The sequence below is a fragment of the Oncorhynchus keta genome, chromosome 25 (assembly GCF_023373465.1).
Source record: "Oncorhynchus keta strain PuntledgeMale-10-30-2019 chromosome 25, Oket_V2, whole genome shotgun sequence".
In the NCBI taxonomy this organism is placed as follows: Eukaryota; Metazoa; Chordata; class Actinopteri; order Salmoniformes; family Salmonidae; genus Oncorhynchus; species Oncorhynchus keta.
Genome location: NC_068445.1, coordinates 67,501 through 79,794, shown reverse-complemented (window position 1 = coordinate 79,794; position 12,294 = coordinate 67,501).

The window sequence follows — 12,294 nt, the reverse complement described above, 5'->3', positions numbered from 1 at the left end:
AATCTTGGCATTCAGGCCAAAGTTCAATCTTGTTTTCATCAGACCAGAGAATCTTGATTCTTATAGTCTGAGCGTCTTTCGGGGGCCTTTTGGCAAACTCCTCCAAACGGGCTGTTGTGCCTTTTTACTGAGGAGTGGCTTCTACCATAAAGGCCTGATTGGTGGAGTGCTGCAGAGATGGATGTCCTCCTGGAAGGTTCTCACATCTTCACAGAGGAACTCTGGAGCTCTGTCAGAGTCACCTCCCTGACCAAGGCCCTTCTACCCATATTGCTCAGTTTGGCCGGGCTGCCAGCCCTAGGAAGAGTTTGTGGTTCCAATCTTCTTCCATTTAAGAATGATGGAGGCCACAGTGTTCTTGGGGACCTTTAATGCTGCGGAAATATTTTGGTATTCTTCAAAGTAGCCACCCTTTTCCTTGATGACAGCTTTGCACACTCTTGGTATTCTCTCAACCAGCTTCACCTGGAATGCTTTTCCAACAGTCTTGAAGGAGTTCCCACAAGCTGAGTGCTTGTTGGCTGCTTTTCCTTCACTCTGCGGTCCAACTCATCCCAAACCATCTCAATTGGGTTGAGGTCGGGTGATTGTGGAGGCCAGGTCATCTGATGCAGCACTCCATCACTCTCCTTCTTGGTCAAATGGCCCTTACACAGCCTGGAGGTGCTTTGCTGGTGACACTATCACACATCCTCCTCCATGCTTCACAGTGGGAACCACACATGCAGAGATCACCCGTTCACCTACTCTGCGTCTCACAAAAATGTGGCGGTTGGAACCAAAAATCTCAAATTTGGACTCATCTGACCAAAGGACAGATATCCACCGGTCTAATGTCCATTGCTCATGTTTCTTGGCCAAAGCAAGTCTCTTCTTCTTACGGTTTTCTTTAGTGGTGTTTTTTTTGCCGCAATTTAACCATTGAAGGCCTAATTCACATAGTCTCCTCTGAACAGTTGATGTTGAGATGTGTCTGTTACTTGAACTCTGACGCATTTATTTGGGCTAAAATTTCTGAGGCTGGCAACTCTAATTAAATTATCCTCTGCAGCAGAGGTAACTCTGGGTCTTCCTTTCCTGCGGAGGTCCTCATGAGAGCCAGTTTCATCATAGCTCTTGATGATTTTTGAGACTGTTTTTTTAAATTTTCCGGATTGACTGACCTTCACGTCTTCAAGTAATGATGGAGTGTCATTTCTCTTTGCTTATTTGAGCTGTTCTTGACATAATATGGACTTGTTCTTTTACCAGATAGGGCTATCTTCTGTATACCCCTCTACCTTGTCACAACACCACTGAATCGCTCTAATGCAATAAGAAGGAATGTTCAAAAATTAAATTTTAAATTTTAACAATGCACGCCTGTTAATTGAATTTAATTACAGGTGACTACATTTACATTTACATTTAAGTCATTTAGCAGACGCTCTTATCCAGAGCGACTTACAAATTGGTGCATACACCTTATGACATCCAGTGGAACAGCCACTTGCATCTAAATATTTTTTTTTTTTTGGGGGGGGGTGAGAAGGATTACTTACCCTTACTTACCCTATCCTAGGTATTCCTTGAAGAGGTGGGGTTTCAGGTGTCTCCGGAAGGTGGTGATTGACTCCGCTGTCCTGGCGTCGTGAGGGAGTTTGTTCCACCATCAACCTCATAAAGCTGGTTGAGAGAAAGCCACAGAGTGTGCAAAGTTGTCATCAAGGCAAAGGGTGGCTGCTTTGAAAAATCTCAAATACAGAGAATGGATTTTGATTTGTTTAACACTTTTTTGGTTACTACATGATTCCATATTTGTTTTTTTCTAAGTGTTGATGTCTTCACTATTCTACAATTTATAAAGCAGTAAAAATGAAAACCCTTGAATGAGTAGGCGTGTCCAAACGTTTGACTAGTGTGTGTGTGTGTGTGTGTTTAAAATATATGTATATATAAGTACTACCTCTCTTTAGGAAAAACAGTCCTCCAACTCAATTTTTAAATATATATTCTGTTGCACACAACAGAACAGTTTAATTGTTTTTTAAAAAGTTTAATTGCCCCTGACAATTTAGGATTTTGTGAAATAAACAGAAAAAGGCCACCACAATTCCTGACTTACTCGACTCTCATGCAATAGGATCAATGGGCCAGGGTTCCGGTCTGTTTAGACAATTATATTTCACATATCATGAATAAATACAGGTTATTGACACTTTTCTACTATTAAGTGGGGCACTTAAATAAAATCAAAAATGCGTTGTGTTGCAGACAAGATTGCTGACGAGATGCTGATTAGCACGGCGTTTCTAAAAGCAGAGGCGCAACATTACGCCTGCGAAACAGACCAGGCCCGGGTTTGAAAAGTCAATGAGAAGTGAAATATTCTTCCTTTTGGTTAATTTTCTCTCAATCTAAAGGCACAACCTAGATTCGAGACAATGTCTTAAGTAGTTGAACATGTTATTACTTCAACCTCGTGAAAGTGACAAACTGACATGTTTTTATTTTTGTCTTAATATCAGATTGCCTTTGATTTGATGGCCTGCGCAGCTCGGAGTGAGACGACCGTTAGACCCAATGACGTGTGTCTACTCATGAGCTGTGCTACCCAATCTTGCCATGACATCGCCTACAAGTGTGATCGGGGATTTCTATTGTAGAGGCAGTTTTACCCTATCTTCTAATGCCGCGTTCACGAGTTCTGAACACGTATTTGTCAGATTTGCAAACTGGTTGACTACAACCAGTTAGCAGGTCGAACATTTCTGAGATTCCAAGTTCTGACTAGCACTGAAACGTGGCGATACCAAATATGTTTATAATTAAACCAAGATAGACCACAGTCCGTCGTTTCAAATGGGAACAAACGAGTCATAGTGGGCAGAACACGCAAGGTAGTTAAGCACGAGCTAGCAAGATTTTATTGGCGTGTTCTAGCCTACATTTGCATATTACCGTAAGGGAACGCCTACTTTGAGGTGCGTGTGTGCTATAATTCAATTCGCCTTTGCACTCCAAAACAACGCAATTTTGTAAAACTTTGGTAAAAGGTTAAAGTCTACCAAATTTAGTCCACTCTCTTAACAGATTATTTTGGGAACAGGAGACTTTATTTTGAGATCAAATGTTTCACCTATGAGAACATTTGTAGAATATCGGCTAAAATCCATCTGTTCCATCCTCTCCCACCGCCGGCTACTGTGCTTCCTCTCACTACCATGTGAGTGGAAACACCAAGCGGATGCTTCACATTTATACATCCGGTGAAATATCTGTGTAATTGTTCCGTCTTTGACAATACTGTACTGTCTTTGGCATTAGCTTCCCTGAAGCAACACTAGCTGGATCCTAACCACATTAAGACTTCCGGTTTTGGGGTTTTGCCTTCAAAATAAAGGTCCGTTGTAAAAACGTTATGTGTATGACACGAAATCAATATTTTTTTGCAGCTTTGCATCGTGCATAATTTATGTAAAAACAAATTATAACTACAGTGGGGGAAATATAAATTAAAGAGAATTGCTACTTTATATAAGATAAAGAATATAAGGTAGAGCAGAGAGAAATGGTTGGAGCATATGTAAATGAATGTCAAGAGCATAATAGCCTTCTGGTGAAAAAAAAAAAGATACAATTACAATCATATTGATTGTATGATTCCTGTTTATTTACTGGTACTTTTGTTCAAGGATGCAATTTTTAAATGTAATGTTTAAGAAAGTCTCGTCGTATTTTTGTTGTATTGCACAAACCAATTGCATTGTCCAGAAGAAATTATTGGTTGTGTCCGTAAAACCAGGATCCTGTCTACTCACTAGAGTCCCTACAGGGGAGTTTTAACAAAAAGCTAGGTCATAGCAAGTGGACTTTTTTACTGTGGTCAAATAGGTTGCATGGGCACCGGGACACTATACCACAGGAGGCTGCTGAGGGGAGAACTGCTCATAATAATGGCCGGAACGGAGCAAATGGAAGGGCCATCCATGTGTTTGATGTATTTGATACCATTCCATTAATTCCACTCCAGTCATTACCACAAGCCGGTTCTCCCCAATTAAGGTGTCACCTACCTCCTTTGCACTATACGGTAAAAATATAGCACTGTAGAGAGGGAACCTTACTACCTGTCTCAGCTTAAGCGGGGTGGAAAATACTCAATAGGGTCTCTACTAACAAAATATGTATTATTTTGAGGGGGAATACCAAGCAACACTTTGTTCTCCATAAGAATTCAAAATGTCCAGTATTTCTGTGTTCATATTTTTGGCAAATCACCGCCATAATAAGAGTTCAAAATGTACAGTATTTCTGTTTTCATATTTCTGAACAACATATGGATTCTTCAGACATTCAGAATCGTGAAAAAACATAATGAGGGCAAATAAAGCCACTCTACAAATTATGAATAACAATGTTCCCTCTAAACTGCACGCGGGCACGGGCGTACAGTAGTCCAGAGACTTCTGTGCAGCTCCCCCAGGACTGCTGCACAGAAGAAACATCAGCCCACACAGAGAAGCACAAAATTTAACTTCACTCAACTTTCTAGAACAGTGGTCACCAACCGGTTAATTGCGATTAACTGGTGGATCTCCAAGGCATTCCTAGTTTGCACACGAACCGCCGCCCGTTTGGAGTAAGAAATCATGAATGTATTTACATGTGAATTCCTTTGTTCGCAGTGGATCTCTGTCAGAACCAGCTCTCCTTAGGAAGAGTGTTGGTCCTTTCAGCGGCATGCATGTAAGGCTCTGATTGTTCAAAAGGGGTCCCCCTCCCCCGTCTTCTACTGTTGTTCACTCTGGAAGATGCTCCTTGGAAGATTGGCTAGCCAGCCATGCCGACAGTTCCCATTAGTGATGAAAGTAGTAGAATACAGTGATTTGAGAAGAGTTGGTCTAAATGTTCATTTCTTTACCAATCCTTTGTTGCACTCTGGTCAACAGGGATGGTTCCGTTAGGCTGACACGCTCTGACGTAACATGGGATTTGGCTACTTACTGTGCAAAGTTTATAGGAGACAAATTCTATTATGGCTCCTAATATCACATTCATATATTATCAAAAATACTTTCATAATTGTTCATATTTCATATACAATGTAGAGGATGGAGACGCCGTACATGTAGTGTATATACCTTTCAAGTTACAGTATTTCATTTATGACATTTTTAAGGACATCACAAAATAACAACCCATGCCATTATTATTCTTTAGATCGCCACTGACCATTCTCCATGTTCTTATGTTTTGTGCATGAGGCAGAAATAATGTTGTGCGACTCGAGTTACGCCATCAGCTGGAAGACGGTGTCCCTTTTTGGTCAGTGTTAGTTGGGGAATGTTGAGAGGTGGGCCCTCAGTCTGCTGCTCTCTCCCTCCGCTGAGACTGACGATCAGATGCAAGCCCAGTAAAATAAAAATAAAATTATTTGAATGTATGCTCACTCAGCTGTGCCTCACAAGTAATACAACAATGGATCTATTACTAGTGTTATCATATAGTCTACCTCAATTTTTTTATATATCATTTTTTTTAAATACCATTCAGGGCTGCTGTAGTTATTAGCCCAGTTATATATCATTTGTAGTCAGCAATAGGGGAGTGATTGCTTCCTACAAGAACACAAAACGTGTCCAGTTCTAGACATCTTTGAAAAGCCATGTCTAGAAGATTTTTTTGTCTTAAATGGGCAGTGTTATATTTTAAGAGAGGCATGAGTAAGCTATGTGGCCAATAGGCAGAGGGTAGCACAATTTGTCTGATTCTCTGTAATAATGGTATGGGAATACAAAAAGCATTTTATTTTCAGTCACCTCCTTGTCTGAAGGACAAGTGGATGAACAGGTTATTGTCAAGCCCTGCATGTCTTTTTCAAAGTCTCATGGAATTTAGGCCTACATTGAAAACCACATAATGATGGTTGAATGATAGAAACAGCTGTTCTATGTTAAAATGCTATGGGATGCTTTTCCTCTATTGCTTTTTATGGTAGGCCACTGGTAGGCCCACATTACGATCAAATAGCCACAGTAGCCTACTTGGTCACTGTTAAAACTGTAACTTAAAGCAGGTACAGCCTCAGTGTTCACAGGAAATGCGCGCTGGAAGTTGCACAGAATTTTCCAACCTTCAAGTGCTCAGCAGACCTGCTCAGTGCCAAAAAATGTTTGAGGGAACATTGATTGCTAACCCGTGCGGTAGAAGAGAACAGTCTATGACTAGGGTGGCTGGAGTCTTTGACCATTTTTAGGGCCTTCCTCTGACACGACCTGGTTTAGAGGTCCTGGATGGCGCAAGGCTTGGCCCCAGTGATGTACTGGGCCGTACACACTACCCTTGCGGTCGGAGGCAAGCAGTTGCCAACCAGTCAAGATGCTCTCGATGGAGCAGCTGTATAACCTTTTGAGGATCTGAGGACCCATGCCAAATCTTTTCTGTCACGAATCCCGCTTCCTGAGTCTGTGTTTGCCTGTGTTTCTGTCCTGGAGTGTGTTTCCGGTGTCCTGGAACGCACCCTGTCTGGTTGCCGGGCGAATTAGCTTGTTGGGAGATCGATGTTCACCCGCACCTGTATCCCATCAGTAATCTGCACACCTGTCCTGATCATCACCTCTCCCCTTCAAAAGCTCTGACCTGACATCCATTCCCTGCTGGATCGTTAGCCATGAACAGTATGTTGTGCCATAGTATCAGCCTCAAGTTGGATAGATTTTGTTTTGTTGTTTTTTACGTATTGCTTGCCTTAAACTTACCTCCGTTTGTTCTGTCTTCAGTTACTCACCCGGATCATTTACCCCATTCCTGCCTGGTCGTCAGAGGATTCCGCTACCCCATTGGATCCACCTATTTACTCCCATCAACTCACCACCGCTGCCCGCTATGCCACATAGGATATATCTACCCATTCACATTCACTTGTAAATAAATACTCACTTTCTTCCTACTCTCCTTGTCCTGGTCTGCTTCTGGGTTCGATTTTGAAAGAACGTGACAGAACGATTCGGCCAAGGATGAACCCAGCGGACCTGGACTCCGTTTGCCATGCCATTACCCAGCAGCGGAAGACATTGGGACAACACAAGACGGCGCTACAGGAGATAGCGGGTTCAATCCAGAACTTATCTGCTAGCTTGACACAAATCCAAGATCAGCTCAGTTTGCCGGCGATTCATTCACCACCTGTTTCAACCATCTCATCTGCCGTGTCTGGTGCGGTTTCCTTCCGTGAGCCCAAGGTTCCGCCACCGGAGAAGTACGAGGGAGATCTGGGAGGATGCCGTTCATTTCTTTTACAGTGTGGGTTGGTTTTTGATCTGCAGCCCTACTCTTACGCCACAGATAAGGCTAGGATAGCTTTTGTTATTGAGCTGCTGCGTGGTAGAGCTCTGGAATGGGCTTCAGCTGTTTGGGAACGACGGGACACATGCATGACGTCATACCAGGGTTTCACGGCAGAGATGAGAAAGCATTTTGACCATCCAGTCCGAGGTAAGGACGCAGCTAAACGTTTGTTCTCTCTTCGCCAAGGAGCTCGCAGTGTGGCAGACTTTGTGATAGAATTCAGGACATTGGCTGTGGAGAGTGGTTGGAATGAGGAATCACTACAAGCGTGTTTTTACCAGGGGTTGTCGGAGCAACTCAAGGACGAGCTGATCTCCTATCCAGAGCCTAGTGACCTAGATAGTTTGGTCACCTTAGCTATTCGGGTAGATAATAGAGTCCGAGAGAGAAGGAGGGAGAAGCAGTGGGGTCCATCTAATCAATCTGAGACTCGGTTACCATTCGGGTCAGGAAGTGGACCAGAACGGGTTGATCATTTTCCCTCACACGGGATTAGTGGAGGAGTCCTGCCGCCAGATCCTGAACCTATGCAAGTGGGGCGGCACGGGTTAACTAAGGACGAGCGCCAACGTAGACGTGAGACCAACAGCTGCCTCTACTGTGGTAGCTCGGGACATTACATCTCCGTTTGTCCTCAGCGCCCGTTAAACTGCTCGGCTCGTTAAGTTTGGGAGGTTTGTTAGCGAGCCAGTTTCAACCTCTCAAGAGCCCTGTCAGACCTCGTTTTCCTGCTACCCTCATAAATAAGAATCAGAGTTTAGCGATTAACGCTTTCATCGATTCAGGTGCCGATGACAGCTTCATTGATGCCGACTTAGTGGAACAGCTGGGGCTTTCAAGGAGCAATTACCGGAAGCCATTGAAGCAACCACTGTGAACGGCAGTAGTCTGGCACGGATCACTATGAGGACTGAACCGGTTAAGATGTTGTTGTCGGGAATCATTCAGAGGTTATTTCTTTTTCATTTTGCCTTCCCCCATGCTCCTCTGGTTCTTGGATACCCCTGGCTAAGAGAACACAATCCTTCGTTCGATTGGGTGACTGGTAAGGTAACTAGTTGGAGCATTGAGTGCCATGCTAACTGCCTCAGGACTGCCTGTTCTCATGCTGTCCCCAGTCGGGTCAGTGAGTCTGCTCCTCCTGATTTGTCCCTGGTTCCTGAAACATATCACGAGTTGGGTGAGGTGTTCAGTAAGCAGAAAGCTCAGTCACTTCCTCCCCACCGACCTTATGATTGTAAAATTAAGCTGTTCCCTGGAGCTGCCTTTCCCAAGGGACGGTTATACAGTATTTCTCGACCTGAGCGGGAAGCCCTGGAGACCTACATAAAGGAGTCTAAATTTTTTTTAACGTTTTTTTTTCACAAAAAAAGTGATTTTTTTCAACAAAAAAATAATCGCAAAAAAAATTTTTTTGTACATTTTTTTTCACAAAAAATGATTTTTTTCAAAAAAAAAAAAAATCTCAAATTTTTTTTTTTTTTACGTTCTTTTTTGGAAAAAAAAACTTTTTTTCAAAAAAAAAAATCGCAAAAAAAATTTTTTTTTACGTTTTTTTTTGGAAAAAAAAAATCGCAAAAATTTTTTTATTACGTTTTTTTTTTGAAAAACAACTTTTTTCTCAAAAAAAAAAATCGCAAAAAAAATTTTTTTTTACGTTTTTTTTTGGGAAAATAACTTTTTTTCAAAAGAAAATCGCAAAAACAATTTTTTTTTCAAAAAATCGCAAAAAAATTTTTTTAACGTTTTTTTGAAAAAAAAAAACTTTTTTTCAAAAAAAAATGTTTTTTTTTTTTTTTTTGAAAAAAATTTTTTGCGATTTTTTTTTTTTAAAAGTTTTTCAAAAAAAAAAAAAAAATCACTTTTTTGTGAAAATGGTTAAAAATTATTTTCGGGGTCCTTTCAGAATGGCGCAAATTCGGCATGTCCGGGTTTTAAGTCACCGTTTTTAAGTCCCGAAAAACAAACAAAAAAAAAAAAAACACTTTTTTGTGAAAATGGTTAAATTCTTTTCGGGGTCCTTTCCAGAATGGCGCAAATTCGGCATGTCCGGGGTCACCGTTTTTAAGTCCCCAGAAAAAATAAAAAAAATAATAAAAAAATAAAAATCACTTTTTTGTGAAAATGGTTAAAAATTATTTTCGGGGTCCTTTCCAGAATGGCGCAAATTCGGCATGTCCGGGGTCACCGTTTTTAAGTCCCGAAAAAAAAAAAAAAAAAAAAAACACTTTTTTGTGAAAATGGTTAAAAATTATTTTCGGGGTCCTTTCCAGAATGTCGCAAATTCGGCATGTCCGGGGTCACCGTTTTAAGTCCCGAAAAAAAAAAAAAAAAAAAAAAATTTGAAAATGGTTAAAAATTCTTTTCGGGGTCCTTTCCAGAATGGCGCAAATTCGGCATGTCCGGGGTCACCGTTTTTAAGTCCCGAAAAAAAACAAAAAAAAAAAACACTTTTTGTGAAAATGGTTAAAAATTATTTTCGGGGTCCTTTCAGAATGGCGCAAATTCGGCATGTCCGGGGTCACCGTTTTTAAGTCCCGAAAAAAAAAAAAAAAAAAAAAAAAATTGAAAATGGTTAAAAATTCTTTTCGGGGTCCTTTCCAGAATGGCGCAAATTCGGCATGTCCGGGGTCACCGTTTTTAAGTCCCGAAAAAATAAAAAAAATAAAATAAAAAAATCACTTTTTGTGAAAATGGTTAAAAATTATTTTCGGGGTCCTTTCCAGAATGGCGCAAATTCGGCATGTCCGGGGTCACCGTTTTTAAGTCCCGAAAAAAAAAAAAAAAAAAAACACTTTTTGTGAAAATGGTTAAAAATTATTTTCGGGGTCCTTTCCAGAATGTCGCAAATTCGGCATGTCCGGGGTCACCGTTTTTAAGTCCCGAAAAAAAAAAAAAAAAAAAATTTGAAAATGGTTAAAAATTATTTTCGGGGTCCTTTCCAGAATGGCGCAAATTCGGCATGTCCGGGGTCACAGTTTTTAAGTCCCGAAAAAAAAAAAAAAAAAAAAATCACTTTTTGTGAAAATGGTTAAAAATTATTTTCGGGGTCCTTTCCAGAATGGCGCAAATTCGGCATGTCCGGGGTCACCGTTTTTAAGTCCCGAAAAAAAAAAAAAAAAAAATCACTTTTTTTTGAAAATGGTTAAAAATTATTTTCGGGGTCCTTTCCAGAATGTCGCAAATTCGGCATGTCCGGGGTCACCGTTTTTAAGTCCCGAAAAAAAAAAAAAAAAAAAAAATTGAAAATGGTTAAAAATTATTTTCGGGGTCCTTTCCAGAATGGCGCAAATTCGGCATGTCCGGGGTCACCGTTTTAAGTCCCGAAAAATAAAAAAAAAATAAAAATAAAAAAAAATCACTTTTTGTGAAAATGGTTAAAAATTATTTTCGGGGTCCTTTCCAGAATGGCGCAAATTCGGCATGTCCGGGGTCACCGTTTTAAGTCCCGAAAAAAAAAAAAAAAAAAAAAATAACTTTTTTGAAAATGGTTAAAAATTATTTTCGGGGTCCTTTCAGAATGTCGCAAATTCGGCATGTCCGGGGTCACCGTTTTTAAGTCCCGAAAAAAAAAAAAAAAAAAAAAAACACTTTTTGAAAATGGTTAAAAATTATTTTCGGGGTCCTTTCCAGAATGGCGCAAATTCGGCATGTCCGGGGTCACCGTTTTTAAGTCCCGAAAAAAAAAAAAAAAAAACACTTTTTTGTGAAAATGGTTAAAAATTATTTTCGGGGTCCTTTCCAGAATGGCGCAAATTCGGCATGTCCGGGGTCACCGTTTTTAAGTCCCGAAAAAAAAAAAAAAAAAAAAATCACTTTTTTGAAAATGGTTAAAAATTATTTTCGGGGTCCTTTCCAGAATGGCGCAAATTCGGCATGTCCGGGGTCACCGTTTTTAAGTCCCGAAAAAAAAAAAAAAAACACTTTTTGTGAAAATGGTTAAAAATTATTTTCGGGGTCCTTTCCAGAATAGCGCAAATTCGGCATGTCCGGGGTCACAGTTTTTAAGTCCCGAAAAAAAAAAAAAAAAAAAAAAAAAACTTTTTGTGAAAATGGTTAAAAATTATTTTCGGGGTCCTTTCCAGAATGGCGCAAATTCGGCATGTCCGGGGTCACCGTTTTTAAGTCCCGAAAAAAAAAAAAAAAAAAACACTTTTTTTTTTTAAATGGTTAAAAATTATTTTCGGGGTCCTTTCCAGAATGTCGCAAATTCGGCATGTCCGGGGTCACCGTTTTTAAGTCCCGAAAAAAAAAAAAAAAAAAAAAAAAAATTGGAAAATGGTTAAAAATTCTTTTCGGGGTCCTTTCCAGAATGGTGCAAATTCGGCATGTCCGGGGTCACCGTTTTTAAGTCCCGAAAAAAAAAAACAAAAAAAAACAAACACTTTTTTGTGAAAATGGTTAAATTCTTTTCGGGGTCCTTTCCAGAATGGCGCAAATTCGGCATGTCCGGGGTCACCGTTTTTAAGTCCCGAAAAAAAAAAAAAAAAATTGGAAAATGGTTAAAAATTCTTTTCGGGGTCCTTTCAGAATGGCGCAAATTCGGCATGTCCGGGGTCACCGTTTTTAAATCCCGAAAAAAAAAAAAAAAAAAACACTTTTTTTTAAAATGGTTAAAAATTATTTTCGGGTCCTTTCCAGAATGTCGCAAATTCGGCATGTCCGGGGTCACCGTTTTTAAGTCCCGAAAAAAAAAAAAAAAAAAAAATTTGGAAAATGGTTAAAAATTCTTTTCGGGGTCCTTTCAGAATGGCGCAAATTCGGCATGTCCGGGGTCACCGTTTTTAAGTCCCGAAAAAAAAAAAAAAAAAAAAAAAAAATGAAAATGGTTAAAAATTCTTTTCGGGGTCCTTTCCAGAATGGCGCAAATTCGGCATGTCCGGGGTCACCGTTTTAAGTCCCGAAAAAAAAAAAAAAAAAAAAAAAAATCACTTTTTGTGAAAATGGTTAAAAATTCTTTTCGGG